Genomic DNA, 16,668 nt, shown 5'->3' with positions numbered 1-16,668 from the left:
GATTATCCTAAGGCAGTCGCCGCAGTTTTCTTCTGTTCCTTGAGATCTGGTTCTACTTACATTAAAAGGTCATTTTAAGACTTTCTTCTCTTTCTCCTCAGAGAATTTGTATTTGTTCTATAATGACAAAAATTAAACGCTTGAAACCACATGAAGGGAACTAAAAAGAAGAAGAAGGAAGTACATTGTCTCCATTTTGGTCACTTCGTATTTCTGTTTCTGTGTTTTACCAATACATATTTTATTGTAAATTGTGGCATTCACAGGGAACTTCTGCAGCAGCAGCAGCAGGGGTGAGGGGGGGGGGGGGAGAGAGAATTATCTATGGACCAAGCTAACCACTTGAGTTGATGCATTCTGCATGGGTGTGGCAAGCTGAGTCACTGCATCCAGTTTAGAATATTTGCTGAGTCGTGGCATTTGCACTACTTCGTTTCAGACCTACTGGAAACCTCCCTTAAGCTATGACACCAATAATTAAAGCGCATCATTGTGCTCGTTTCCCTGGGCTGATTATGGACAAAGAGAATAAACCCATATTCTATAGTTATTACATTGTAACCTTTTTCATTTCTTGACCAACATTTCCTTTTGTCTAAAGGAGAACTACCGTAAGCCTAATACCCTGAGTTTCTTTTCTTCACTTAAATGTACTGATTTGATGTAATGGAACTAAACAAAGACCATAAGTATGATAAAAGTGATTCATTATTACAGAACCTCCTGCTTATATATAACTAAATCATATGATGGCCATGTCTGCATTCATGTCTCACTCCATTCTGGTCTGGTTCTCCATTACTTGAGCTCTAGGTATGTATCCCACAGATAGCATTGAAAATGCCCAGGCATAGGACTTCTTCAAACATTAAGAATTAGCTATATGCATATGTGCTTAGATCATGGTTTATGTGGTCTTAGAGTGCTCACTTGGCAACACTTCCAGGCTCCAAATAAAAAGGTGAGAATATTGGTCTATTATTCTGTGCTCCTGGGTGCTGTGGGTAATTGACTCTGCCTCTTTGACCCTTATTTTGCACCAACCTCTGTTTCCCAGCCACCATTTTCTTCCTGGCTTTTGTTGGTGGATCTAAAGGTCTAAAGTTGATCCTACAAGTCTGCCCCTTCCTACCTTATATATTCTTTAAAGGAAAAGCATTATTATCATTTAGAAACATATCAAGATCTTTTGAAAACAGAGCATTCTAGCATAATTTCACATTGGAAGGGTGCTCAACTCTCTCTCCTCTCTCTCTCTCTGCCTATATGTATTATGGAATAACATTGATTACAAATTTAAATATACGGGATTGAGGCAAAAATGCAACCTGCCATGTTTAGGGAATGGATTCTAGCTGGAGGACTTTGAAAGGAAAATATTACATTTATGTAAATCAGTTAAAATAAGAACATCATTCGTAAGTGAAACAAGAATCATGCATGAGAGCAAATTTAAAAAAGGAGAGGAGAAGGAAAGAAGAATTACAAGAGGGAATTTTCCTTCTCTCACAGACATATGCTTTTGCACAACCAGCGCTATAAATCATGAGAAAGCAACAAGCACCTTGACCTGCAGGCCCATAAAATATCAATTACTGGCAGAAGCATGTTACAAGACTTGAAGGAATAAAGGTCTAGCATTGCAAAAAAGAAAGAATGAAAGAAGCATGTTACTCATAGGAAGTAAAACATCAGATATGCTGGAGCAATCAGGCCTACAAACCAAAGATGTCAAAGGAAGACACCCCAGTGGAATTATTAGTAGAATTCTCTAGACACAAATGTCTACTTTGTCAAAAGTGGGTGAATACCGTATTTTTTGCTCTATAAGACGCACTTCCCCCCTCCAAAAATTAAGGGGAAATGTGTGTGCGTCTTATGGAGCGAATGCAGGCTCCTAGGCTTCAGCAATAGCAATGTGAAGCCACCAAAGCACAGAGGGATCGCTCTCTCTGCGCTCCGGAGGCTTCGGGTTGCCTTCATTGAAGCCTGGAGAGCTAGAGGGGTCGGTGCGCACTGATCCTTCTTGCTCTCCTGGCTTCGCTTCACTGGACAGGCGCTGCATAGCTTTCCCTCTCTGCGCAGCGCCCCTTCAGTGAAGTGGGAGGAGAAATGGAAGGGGCTCCATTTCTCCTGCCGCTTCGCTGAAGGGGCGCTGAGCAGAGAGGGGGAGAAATTTTTTTTCTTGCTCTCCCCCTCGAAAACAAGATGCGTCCTATGGTCAGGTGCGTCCTATTGAGCGAAAAATACGGGAGGTTTGATTTGTCAAATGCAAGTGAGATGGGCACATTCTCTTCCTAAATGCAAAGCAGGAGATGTCTGCTACCCTACACTTTCCCTGGCTCATATTCCCATTCTGATCATGCTCAGTCCTCCCCATACCAGGTATTTATTTAAAAATACACACAACTCTGTAAGGGTTTTTAAGGAGGATTAAGAAAATTCATGGAGGATATCAGTGGCTATGAACCCTGATGCTTATGTTCTACTTCCATTGTTGGAGGCCGTATCATATCCTCCAACATTTCTCTGATGAAAATAGGGACGTCCTGATCCATAATAAATAATAATATTCATTTCATTATTTATACCCGCCAATCTGACTGGGTTGCCCCAGCCTCTCTGGGTGGCTTCCAACATATATAAAAACTTAATAAAACACTAAATATTGTAAAATCTTCCCTATACAGGGCTGCCTTCAGATGTCTCTTAAAGGTTGTAAAGTTACTTATCTCCTTGACTCGGGGGTTCACGTACCATATCTTCCAACATTTCTCCAATGAAAACAGGGATGTCCTAAAGAAAAGCCAGACATTCCAGAATCAAACCAGGAACTGAGGCGGCTTCTGTAAAACTGAGACTGTCCCCAGAAAATAGGGGCACTCGGTGGGTCTGAGTGTCCCAACCCACAAAACTGTAGAATCTACAGTTTTGAAATCAATGGGACCACAGAATAGTTCATTTTAGACCTTTCAATTACATGCAGGAATAACACAGAGAAGGCAAATGAGGTCATTCCTGCTGTCCCTGTCTTGGTCTCGCATAGAACACAGGACATCTCCAAACATGTATGGTCTCCCCACATGCTTTCACCAGGTTCCAGATCTTGTGGAGAAAGGCTTTGTCCCAAAGGAGTGATCAATATGAGGCAAGGCATGGGCAGCGAGCATGAACCCATATTTCTTCCACCAGGTGTTGATTTTCCGTGGAATGTGAAGGCTGAATAGGATTCCTATAAAGCTAAGATAAACATTAACCACCAACAAATGGCGGTTAAGAAATACGTTTCTAATCTTCCAACCAAGACTGTATGTCAATTTATAAAGGCATTAGTCCAGCTGCCATTGACAAATAGGCTTTTACCATTTGGTTATGAGAAGAATTGGGCTTAACATCCCTGCCTCCCCCGGTCTGCTTTTATTTTTCAATTTCATATAAATACAACTGACAGGCTTGGAAAGGATTTTTGCTCAGCTGTTCCAGCTATAACATTCCTCTGTTTTACCATCAGTTCCCACTACATTCCAGGCTTTGAATCAGAAATTGTTCCGTGTTGCTGGTTGAAGATATGCTATAAACCACGGCCCAAGAATTTCCAGTCGTTGTAAATTATTGTGCTGGCTCGATTTTGTAAACCCCTTTTTACAGAAAGAGTTATTCACAGACTTTTAAGGAAGGGATTGTGAGAAAGGTGCACAAATGCCACATAAGACAACTTAAGTGCCTTCGCTGAGGAACTGGGTCCTGTGGACTTAACTTGCCTACCTTGCTTCTCCCTTTCCTTTCTTTGTCCTATCTGTGGTCCCATTCTTCACAGATCCAGGCTGCAGCATCCTTCTTGCCAGCTCTTTCTTTGAAGTAGCCAAGGGAAATGAAGCTGGCAATGCTATGCATAAGCTTAGTGCCTCAGCATCTTCTGCAGTGTCATAGACATTCCTGGCATGGGCCTCTTGGCTTGACTGCTGAAGCCTATGCAGATGTCAAAAGGACCTCTTTGCAAGCTTTGACAGCTGGGGATAAAATAGGTGTGCAAACTAGATGAATAGCTTCCTCATATGTAGGGATGGGTGAAAATCTCAGTTTCAATTTCTCTCCTTCATTTTCCCAGTATTAAAATCAGTTCTCCAGGTTTCTATATTTTTTATTTTAAAAATCCTCATGAAAATCATTGGGATTTTAGTGCAGTTTTCATCCAAAATACACATTCTTGTATGCAATTCTGCCTAACATACATGTATTTGCAGGCAATTTCCTCCAATATAAGGCATTTGTGTATGTTATTTTCACTAATATGTGATTTTTTTTTAATGCACACATTACCATGGTATATGCATTTCTGTACATATTACTTGGCAAGAGCACTGCACTGCAAAATTTGGAATTTCAAAGGATGGCAGCATTTCAGCTTTGGGAAGTACAAATTTAGTTGGTTTGCCTTTAAATATGAACTGAGCAGGGGCGTCTTGTCCATAGAGACTAGTGGCGCGGGGCGCAGGGGCGTCAAGTTCTGCAGGGCGCCAGGGAAGAGGCGGAGGCTGGGTGCGGCGCCTCCCAGCATCAGCTCACCGCTCTCGCCCGCCTCACTGAAGCAGCGCCGCGCCCGGAGCCTCCGCCTCTTCGCCACCGGAGGAGCTGCCCTTCAGCCGATGCCTGCCTCCTCCAGCCCCGCAAAGTTGCCAGCAGCCCTGTAAAAAGGTCAGCAACTCTGGGAGATGGGGGGGGATGACGCCAGAGGGATCTTTACACCACGGTGCCAGACGGCCCTGGAACTGAACCCAATTTCTCCCCAATCCCTACTCCTAAAAGAAGACAGTCATTCCAGAATACCATGGAGGTCTTTTGGAGAAAGCAGGGACAAAAGATAATCCAAATCTTTTTGGAAGAAAGTAGGATATACATGCAAGAGATTGTGCAGTGTGTTAGTGACCAAGGGCCACAGCAAACATTGTATCTAATTGATCATGCTCTGGACTATTGGGCTATAAATTGGGTCTGGACATCAACTTTGTGTATTATAAGAAGTGTACGGTGTACGGTGCACTTTATTTGGCTGCATTGAGCCACCCCCCCAGCTCACTTCCCAAAACCAAATCTGGATTTGGAGTGTGCGTGTGTCAAAGCAATGGAACGCAATGAGTTCAGACAGTGGTGCAGCTATGACTGGACCTTGGAGCCAAAATCCTGAGTCCTGCATCCCAGAGCAGGGACAAATGACCATCCAGAGCATGGCAGATGCTGAGGGCAATGACAAGCAAGTCCAGCTCCAGTGAGTTTAGGATGATTCTGTGATGTAAGGGAGCTTAAAATGCAAAACCAGACATGCCTACAGTATTTAATTTTCTTTTTAATCAAGGAAAGTCAACTGGTTTGGTTTGGGTTTGGGTTTTCACTCTAAGCAGCTGTAATGCCTGAAATGACCTGGTGAGGATGGGGAAAGCACTGAGCCATTCACAACTGAAGTAATGCCAATGGCCTTCTAAATGCCTCCCATGTCCCTAGGAAGACCAGTAATCCCAGAGTCCAAAATTACCATTGCTCCTGTGCTCTTAGTATAAAGAGTTACCCTTATCCTCACTTTAAAGGTGAAAGAGCCAACATGTTAATAACCACATGTCTGTCCGATTTAGATCCAGGAGACTGAGCTTGGAAAAAACCCTGGAGAGGAGGGCATTCAGGCAGCTGTATTGTTGGAGCAAGACCTACTGGGAAGAGTGCTGGCATCACTAGGCCTGCACTGTTTTGGTCTTTTTGAATAAAGAGTTAACTTCACCGGTACCATGGGTGTTTTTTATCACTGACCTACACCAGATTCCAGCTCTTGACAGAGACTGAGCTTGCTCCTCTTTCTCTAGTCAGTTTCAGAATACAGGCCTTTAAATGTCTCATACCTCTTTATCAAATGCATGGCAGATGGCTGGAGATTATTTAAAAGCAACAACGCCATCTTTATATACCGCTTTATGGCTATTCTCATACGATCAGATTTAGTTTGCACTGCAATGCTAACAACCTAAAAGAACCATTTTGATTGAGTCATCATTCTGACATCCCAGCTTTCCCACCTGTTTGATAAAATGAATCCAGACCAATATGGCAGAAAAGTGATGAATGGGCTTGTGTGTGTGCAGTCTTATTTCCAGAGTATTCAAATTATTGCAATACATGTCACAGTTTGTTATGAAACAAACCAGGCAGCTTCGTAATTTGGTATAAATCATTCCTATAAATAATAAGGAAGTAGATAATATGCAAGGCAAGCTGTTCATTAAGATGGCATTATTTGAAATTATCCTGGAGGATCTTCCAGATATAAATATGTATAGGACAAAAGGGAGAATTGGCTGTACAAGCAGTACACAAGTTGAAACTCAAATCTCCTTGCTTCCCATGTTTGATAAACTGATCCTGGCTTGCAATTTCTGAATGATAGGAATTTTTTACAAAAACATAAAATGCATTGCATTTATAGCTGAGCCTGCCCTAATAGTTTATGTGGGGAAACAGGCAATCTATAGATCAAATGGGAACCAAAGTAATGAAAGGTAAGTGAGGACCAGAGGCAGCTGTTACATTCAAAGACCGGATATAATCTAATCCCCTCATAAGGTTAGATCTGTGCAAACAAATCAGGGTGGATGCTCAGTGAATAGATTGCTTGAAGAAGGCTTTAGTGTGTGACACAAAAGTAACAGAGAAGTTATTTTCGGAATAGTTACTTATTATATCAAATTTATGCACCACTCAGTTTCGTAGGACATATTCCTAGAGGAGTATGTCTAGGATTGCAGCCTTAATGTGCAAAACCTGACTTAAAGGACAAAAATAATAGTCTTGTGGTACCTTAAAGACAAACACATTTATTACAACATGAGCTTTTGTTTACTAGAAGCACCTAAGGAAAACCAAGCAGCTACAAAAGTGAAATGGTACATGCAGGCATAGTGAGCAAAAGGCATTGCACAGCTGCCTGTTAACTCAGCCTTTGTTGAAGACACTCCATAACCTGAACTTGGTTGGGTTATACCCTAAGAATGGCACCCACTGGGAGAGGGATGCTGGATGCCTCCAAAGAGGCGAACAACATAAACCAGTTAAAAAGCTGGTTTTACCAAGCCAGGAGAGCAATCAATTCTATCAGACAGTGAGACGTGTGCAGGTTATCTGCTTCCCTTTTGATCAGGCAGAAGGAAGTGACCATGGTTTTGGGTTTGTTTGTTTTTTGCTTCCTCTTGTCACTTACAATTCCGAAAAGAACCCCTTATTGTTACTACTATGTAATTAAATTCACCCACTAAACTGTTGCTTTAAAGAATAGGTCAATGGAGAAAAAGGAAAACTCTGCCAAAGGTTTAGTGGTACCCTTTGTTTGACAAAGAGCTTTCTGTTCGAATGCCCCCACCCCCCCTACATGCTAAATCTAATACGTTGGCCTGGGCTGAAGTTCAGAGAGCGCCATTTGTTCTCTCCATTATCTAGTTTTATAGGACAAACAGGGAAAGTACATTTGGCATTGCTGAGAATTTGGATCTGAAAACTTCCTAAGTCTTATAACATACAACTGCAGCCTTTTTTTTATGGCCGTTTGCAACAAAAACATGAAAGTCAATACCTCATCCATTAATGCCCCCAGCCTGGTGAATAGGAAAAGTCAATAAAGCATTAGCACAATGATCATCTTTCTTTAGAGATTAGCTAGGTAATATGGAATGTTACTGGTGCAATTTGGTTGTGCAAATGGACTCTAGCCCATGCAAAGCTATTTTGTTTAGATATATTTATCAAATAAAAGGGACGCGGGCAGCGCTGTGGTCTAAACCACAGAGCCTAGGGCTTGCCAATCAGAAGGTTGGCGGTTCGAATCCCCGCGACGGGGTGAGCTCCCGTTGCTTGGTCCCTGCTCCTGCCAACCTAGCAGTTTGAAAGCATGTCAAAGTGCAAGTAAATAATTAGGTACCCTTGTGACAGGAAGATAAACGGCATTTCCATGTGCTGCTCTGGTTCGCCAGAAGCGGCTTAGTCATGCTGGCCACATGACCCGGAAGCTGTACGCCGGCTCCCTCGGCCCGTAAAGCGAGATGAGCGCCACAACCCCAGAGGTGTCCAAGACTGGACCTAATGGTCAGGGGTCCCCTTTGCCTTTATTTATCAAATGCCATACAGAAATGGGTCTTCCTGGAGTGTAATATTCAATGAACGCCAGAAGTAATCACCTCCACACAATATTCAGTATGATTCTGTCTATGTCTCAGCTCCTTCCACATCTCCTTCAGAAAGATTTGGGCATCACATGGCAGGACAGAGTTTCAAACAAAGATGTGCTCTCCCAAGCCCACGTTTTGGACTTTTCAGAATAAATCCTTCAGGAATAATGGAGCTGGGAGCTAAACTACTGTGTCTGTGAGTGAGAGCCAGGACACTTCCCAGCATTAAAAAAAAGGAAACAAACAGCCCAATTTCATGCCAAATACAACATTTCCAGTGCTTCCCATTGATGTATATACACACATGGCATGTCTCTTCTGTTTGTAGGTGCTGCTCATCAAGCAAGACTGGCAGAAGGCAGCTGAGGAAAACACAGCCCTATTCCAACAGACTGTGGATGGTCAACATGCTGGGTGGGAGATATCTTGTTCATGTATATCAGCCAGGAAACGAAGAACCATTAAAACTCTTGCTAAATCCCTGTTCTCTTGTCAAGTTTGTCAGGCAGAACTGCTGGGGTGGGCTCATTCATGTGAACTGTGACAGCCAAGTTCATAGCATCATTCCACTTTCCAAAAGGAGCTAGTTGCCAGAAATCTTAAACCCTTCCTGGGAAATATGATAAGTGGACTGTTTAACAAAAATTCAGAACTGATGTACAAGTTGCTCCACTGGTAACTACTCAAACATTAACCAACGCTCTCTTTTCCCTAAATATGCAATCAGTTTTTCCATCACTATTCTCCCCCCTTTTGACATAATTATCCCCATTCACACCATCCCATTAACAAAACAAAAGATAAGTTTGACCCATTTACACATTGTCCCAGCCTTATGTACACACATCATCACCCCAGTCTTGGGCACTCAATTGTATTCATGAAGATAGACATCTCTTTAGCGTCCCAGTGTTCTTTCTTAATGTTCTTGGACAGGTTAGACTTCCCTAACCTTAATGGCTCCTGTATTTCTAAGTCAATGGTTCACTGTGATAGGTAGGGCAAGGATAAAAAAGATTTTCATCAATGCCATCAGGACTGCATTCCACAAAGAAAAACTCCAAAGTTCATCAAGGCGTCTTCTTTGCCATTTGGTTTTTCTCCCCTTCCATTGGATTCTCACTGTATTCAGCAAGGAGCAGAGCAATCCAAATTCCATCTGCACCTTTGCAAAACCCAGGTAACTTTGCTTCATATCTTAGGGTCAATCATGCACAGGCATCACATAAAAAGCTATAGCATGTACCAAAGGTGAGAAGAGGCTAGCAAACCAACTAACTTTGCTATTTGCCATTTCCTTCCCAGGGTCCACAGCACTGCCAACAGTTGTGTCACTTTCATGTCTCCTATGGACTATGTTGTCTCTTTTACTGAAACAGCCAACTCACTGCAATGGGTAGAGTGGGGAGGCAATTAGGCACTGGGGTGAAGGGGGAGGAAGCAAGGCATCAAACCAGGGTTAACCAAGAACACATTTAATTTTTTAAAGATGTAATATTAGGGGCGGAGGCAGATTTCAAAACAGTTTTAGGAGTTAACTGTAAGCACAATTAGGAAATGAAAAGACCATTGAAAAATGCATCTAACTAAAAATTCCTAGGTTATTTCCCTGCTTTAGCCAAGACCCAGCAATAAAACAATTTCTTTCAGCGATTACTAGTCCTATGACAGTGTAGCTTCCAGCCTTCTTACTTTCTCCCAAGCGTCTTTTGTCTCTGGAGTCTGAGGTCTCGGTAGTACTCTCCACACCGGGTTTTGTCTTCTGATGTCTAGCTCTCTCAATTAGCTAAGTGGTGTGGAACCCATTTTTCAAAAGCCAAGCCATGGACCCCTTAATTTTGAAAATGTTGATATCTCTATGGTAGTTTTTGTTATGTGAATAGTGCCATGGACCCCCGGGAGGGTTACGCAGACACAAGGAGTCTGCAGATTACCAGTTAGAAACCATTGCACTATATACAATTAGAAGGGCAGCACAGTTTATACACATTTAATCAATAATAATAATAATAATAATAATAATAATAATAATAATAGAGTTTTGCCAAGAGTCTGGCTCTGAAAGTAACCAGATTTCTTTCTCCATTACCACTCAGTTTTTAAATAATAATAATAATAATAATAATAATAATAATAATAATAATACCCTGTCCATCTGACTGGCTGACCCCAGCCATTTCCTGGGCTGACCAGCTGTACCTTATGTGACCTTTTGACTCTAATGGCTAAATAATCTTGTCTAAACCAAAAGCAACCAATTTATAACTACAAACAAATGCATAATGGCTGGAGTTTCATTTCCTCATGTTGGCCCTCAATAATATTCCACTTGTGTTGTCACTATTTCTTCTTTCCCTTCAATTTTCCAATCACTTACACTTGGGATGATCTCAAACTGAGGCAAATAGACTTCTCAGTCGCTTTTGCTTCCATCCATCAGGGACTTTTGAACTATTCCCCTCATAAGAGCCTTTCGTTATGGGAGTAGGCCAGCTCTATAAAAAAAAACTCTCAGTGCTCAGAACGCTTTAGAACACAAAGAATATATAACTTGATCAACAACTTCTTGAAATATAACAAAAGAAGTGCTGAAATGTGCTGGAAATAATTTGCAACTGTTATCGATGGCTTTTGTCATGGCATATGCATATATTTGAAAATAACAATACTTTTGAAGTGTTCTCATGGAAGCAATTTAAAAGTGATGTTATTTACCCGGACATTGTGGCTGTTGTTACATTTTTTCATATGATCCATGTAAGGTATCATTCAGGAATCTATTCTCATGGTTAAATTAAAATTAGTGTTCCATCAATGAGATCTGCATGAGAAAGGACTGGTGAATCAGAATAGCTGATGCAATATCCTTTTCTACTGAACATTAGGCTTTGTTTTTGAAAAGGAATGTGTGGAGAGGGCGGCTAAACCCACCCTCTTCCCACACCTTACCTCACTTACCCCTAAACAGCCTTTGTCCAGTATACCTGAAGGAGCATCTCCACTCCCATCGTTCAGCCCAGACACTGAGGTCCAGCTCCGAGGGCCTTCTGGCAGTTCCCTCACTGCGAGAAGTGAGGTGACAGGGAACCAGGCAGAGGGCCTTCTCAGTAGTGGCACCTGCCCTGTGGAACGCCCTCCCATCAGATGTCAAGGAAATAAACAACTATCTGACTTTTAGAAGACAACTGAAGGCAGCCCTGTTTAGGGAAGTTTTTTGAGTTTGATGTTATAATTTGTTGGAAGCCACCCAGAGTGGCTGGGGCAACCCAGTCAGATTGGCAGGATAAGAATAAGAATACTGAACTCCATTGCTTTAAGCACATTTTCTCCCTTTCTGGCTTATTACCCATATTGCAGTTGGGTTCAGGAATAACTGTTTAAACACAGCAGAACACAGTGAGCTAAGGTGGGGAAAGAGGTGAATGGGATTGGTGTGTGCATGACTGCCCCGTCACATCTAGTTTGGTCCTCAAAAAGAGTTATGAGTGCTGCCTTTTTTATTTTTCTTGGAAGCTATTTTTTTTTTAATGGCTCTTGCCGAGAGGAGAAAATTGGGATTTTCTGGAGGCAGTGGTTCTTCTGGGATAGGAGCCAAAAACTGAGCCTAAAACTGTGATGAATCATTACAGTTGGAGGGTATGACTTCAACTTCAGTTGAACAAGTTCAGAATCCATACTACCATTCTAGGCTGTGCACAGTTCCCCTGTCCTCTGCTGCCATCACTGTTTTGACCCATATCTCCCGAATGGCTTGCAAGAAAATGGTAATTCTGGGGGTAGGTTGTGGCAGCATATCTTTCCACGTAAGGACTCTATACGGGCTCTTGGACACCCCATAAGGGGAAAAGGGCAGATTTTGTTTACAACATCTTCTTGCCATGTTACAGAGTCCATGCTAGTTTGGAAAGTGGAACTGTACTAACTATAGCCATTCCATGTGTTTACAAACCAGCTTTTGCTACCTTGCAAGCAACTTCCTGTCACCCTGCCTGTGTTTCCTTATCCTTCTATCTAGTCCTGCTAATGAAATGGAACAGGCTCGGCCCAGTTTGAAAGGCTCGCATCCATTTCAAATGATGCACTTATTTCCCAAAGTTCACTTGAGGTGATTGTCACATTTTGAAACTGTAATAAGATGACACTGCTTAACATAATTAAGAGCCAATGCAAATATTAGCCGTGAACTGTAAGGCGTTCAGAGCCAAAGAATACGCAAACACACTTTGCATTTCCTCTTTGCTGCCTCCGCCAAATTGTCCCTCTTTATGCAATGTGAATTTGATCCATGCAGCCTTTTCGGAGGCACTTTATTTCATTCTCTGAAGCCTTTTTGGAAACAAAAACACAGGGCTTCTAGGGATCGCCTCAACCTATATACACAACTCTCTTCGCCTTCCCTTACCACAGGCTAATACATGAAAAATATCTTGGAAAGCAGAAATAGCACTCATAATTTACTCAGTTTGCAACAGAGTATAGACACAACAGTGAGCCTTTCTGCAATTCCCTGTTATGTGTGGCTCAAAGTAGGGAAGATTTTTGTGAAAAAGAATAAATACCATTAGGAATGGAGGAGGATAAGTTTCATAAATGGAATTTGGTGGTTCTGAATCCGTTGGGCTTAGCTCACACTAGACTGCCTCTTGTACTATGTCTCAGTCACTAATGCACTTAACAACAACAAAAGCTTGAATAATTAACTGCAGAAATATGTGCACAATGCAATAAAAGTCAAGACCCTTGCTGTATTACACTTCTGTAGCTTAATTTTATATAAATGCATGCACATTTTTATACAGCTATATGCATTTTTGTATGTGTCTGTTTATGTGCTGGTTATTTTAGGAAACCTGGAGTGTATGTGCATAACTATAGTATATGCAAAAATTGCTCCTACTTTTAGGAGAGCTTGGGCTTGTTTTAAGTAAAGTTAAGGAGTTGAGATGGGATTTGGGGGGGGGGGGGAATCCACACAGATAAGCTCAGTATCAAGATTTTCAGAAAATTTCATCCCTAAGTAATATGCAAGGGGGCGGGACTGACTTGAGAAAGACATTGGGAGTTTTATGTTCCTATGACGTGTAGGAAGGTCACATAACTTGATTCAGCTCACAATTAAAGGTGAACCTACCTAATTCACCCTTTCTGAAACAATAAATGAACCAAAACAGCCGTTCTTCGAAATTTGCATTTTTCTAAATCTTGCAGTGTTGTTCTCCATCACAAGTAATGTGTACACAATTGCACATAGTGGGATAAAATGTGTGTATAAATTGTTAAATTGTGGGTGAACATATCAGACGACACAGCGATTCTTCAAACAGCTCTTGTTTATTCACAGGCCAGAACAGAACTGAACTGAAGGGTTCAGTCAGCCTGCTTATATAAAGCTCCAGTACAACGTAACTGTAACAATTTCCTAAAACTATCCAATCACTGATCGTCACTTTCGATCCCTTATTTGCATAACTATCTACAGTATCCCCCTGCTGGCCCAGGGTGAGAACTTCAGTACATAACATAAATGTGCATATTAGTGAAAACATTCAAAATGTATTAAATTAGGGAATTGCTTTGCAAAAGTGTGCATATTCAGCAAAATTGTATACAAATGTATTGAGAAAATGAGACAAACCAAAATTGATTTGTCCATTGCTAGTAATGTGACAGCTAAAGTCAGCAGAGATCAGTTTTGCCTAATACACAGTTGTTAAAACTATATTAGCAAGAGCAAGACGGAGTCTGAGAGAATGAGATTCATGAAAATACATTTTTGCCAGTATCGTTGTTACTGAGCATATGAACCACACTGCACTTCTTCCTCTGCCTCCAAATTGTTGTTCCTGGATTTAGGAAAGGTCGACATCATTTCCAGCACATTTATCCAAGCTCAGTGTTTGGTTACAGCCAATTCTGTTTTGCAAGCCAGAATGGAGAAACGTAAAGCACAAACTCATCAAGTTGAGCTCATGAGCCATGCAGAAGGGGCTTTGTTTAGCAGTATCAATAGCTCCTGTAAGCAGTACATCAGCAGCCTGGGATCAGATTTTGGAAGCATAAACTCTTGTGCAAGTACAAGTCTCCATTCGCATTTGAAGCTTCTCAGCAGAATCGCAAACTATGGATTTACTAATATTTTTATAGTGTTATAAGTTTGGGAGAGGGAGAGTAGGCTGTAGGCTGAAACAACAATTTGGGGGTGGAGGAAGAAGTGCAGAGGTGGTTCATATGCTCAGTAACAACGATACTGGCAAAAATGATGTCTAATGTCTGGACCCCCACCCCATCTAATGCCTGGAATAGCCAGGCTAGCTTCCTAATGAGGTGATGGCTTGGATGATGGGCCACTAAGGGAAACAAAGGAAGTGGATCTGTGTGAGATGGTAAATGGGGGGGGCCCTCCCCAACTCACAGGTAGTTAGAAAGACAAAGCCAGGGTTGAGAGCCAAGATAGCATGATGTGAGCTAGAAGAAAAGCAACAAACTGGTAAGAGAGAGAGAGAGAGGTTTGATTTCTATTTGAATTCAAGGCTAAGGCAATGAGAGAAGCAAGAGTCTTTTGGGGTCCTAGACTAGGGTTACCAGACGTCCTAGTTCCCAGGGACAGTTCCCGGATTTGCAAATCTGTCCCTGGACAAATTCCATCCCTGGAATATCCCCAGATTTGCAAATCTGTCCATGGGAAACGTGGCAGTAGCAGCCTCAGCAGCTGGTAGCACAGTGTCCGTGGGAAACGTGGCAGCGGCAGCCTCAGCAGCTGGTAGCACAGTGTCCCTGGGAAACGTGGCAGCGGCAGCCTCAGCAGCTGGTAGCACAGTGTCCCTGGGAAACGTGGCAGCGGCAGCCTCTGCAGCTGGTAGCACAGTTGGCTCTGGCTGGCTTCAGGAGCTGCTGGCTGCCGTGGCGCCCACCATTTTTCCTCGCCGGAAGTCCCCATATGATGTGTCTTGTGCGCCTATGATGTGTCTTGTGCGATCTCCTGCCCCCTTCCCCCTTTGTTTTGACTGATTGGGGGAGGCTTGGGAGTCGTGGGCAGGTGGCCATTGCCCCATTTTTAAAAAACTCTGTGCACTAATGTTTCACAGGGTGCGAAAGAAAGGCTTTGCACCTTTATACAATATGCATGTGTGCTTGGGCCCAGGGTCTTTTGCCTCACCATCCCCACTACTGACTCCCTGTTGCTACTCAGTTTAAAAAAAAAAAAAGTGTCCCCGGATTTATTGAAAAAAATCTGGTAACCATATCCTAGACTCAGGTTGTATATATGCATATACGTATATGTATGACATTACAGTCTCTACTGTGCTTCATTGTGACAGAAACACAACCCTGGGTAAGCGCCTGGAAACCCTGGAATCTCGCATACCTCAGAGATTGGGGTGGGGTGCAACAATATGCAGAATATTTACAATATATTTACAACAATTTACAGTATACACCGCTCCCCTTTTTCTATGAACTCAGGCAGGTCATAGTACTTCCCTGCTAAAACGAACCAAGTGTCTAATATCCTCACATCCTGAGAACACATATAGGACTTGCAATATGATGGAATGCTCTCATTTATGGTGTCTGTCAGCCAGCAATGTCCTCTCTTCCATTTTGTTCTCCTCACCTCGTCTCCCACAACAGCCAGCCATTATTCCATGGCTACTGAGCATGCTCAGTCCTTACTGCACTTATCTGGGGTCTTCACCCCTTCCGGGTTGCTTCCTAAAGATTGTGTGTATGTGTGTTGCTTCTCTACTTCTGAAAACCTTGAGTTTCCCTCAGTTGTGCATGGACAATGCAATTTTGGCAACAAAGGGATCCACTCTTCTTAGAGAACGAGGGCCATAAAATGATCACTCTTGTCTTTGTTTTCTGTGATGCAGTACAATTTTAGGATACATTTTTAGTGTCCATGAAAGATTCTTTTTGCACCTGACAAAATAAATGCTTATGACAGTGCATGCAACCATGAAATATATTTCTCTGGAGTAATCATTATTTTGTCGCCAAAGGTGCAAAGTGCTGAAAATGTGGTTTATATGCTGTTCTCATCTTTCCATGCCCTCTTAACAAGTTTCTTGCTATTATTAAATGCACATTAAGAATACGGTGCTTAAAAGAAACCCTTCAATTGACTATTGCCATCTCTTTACAGGAACTTAAAAAATATATATCAGGAACTAGAATTCTATTGTCAACGTGAGGTTGAAAAATAATAGCCGTACATGATTGATAATGGCTAGATCAGCAGATCTCAAGGGCTCTATCCACAAAATGGTATCACAGACAGAAATATGGGGTTTCAACTTGTGGATCAAATGAGAAAAGCAGACAAGCTATGGGAGAAAATGAAAAGTAATTGGAAGACTATACCACAGACGTCTGTAAGGCAGAAGTTACTGTCCTCTATACGACGTGGTGATTACAGAGTAACAACTAGCAATGGTATAATCAGCCAAAGCTTTACAGTCAAACT

Source organism: Podarcis raffonei, chromosome 11 (genome assembly GCF_027172205.1).
Source record: "Podarcis raffonei isolate rPodRaf1 chromosome 11, rPodRaf1.pri, whole genome shotgun sequence".
Lineage (NCBI taxonomy): Eukaryota > Metazoa > Chordata > Lepidosauria > Squamata > Lacertidae > Podarcis > Podarcis raffonei.
The sequence above is the reverse complement of the archived record's forward strand: the minus strand, read 5'-3'. Positions refer to the sequence as shown.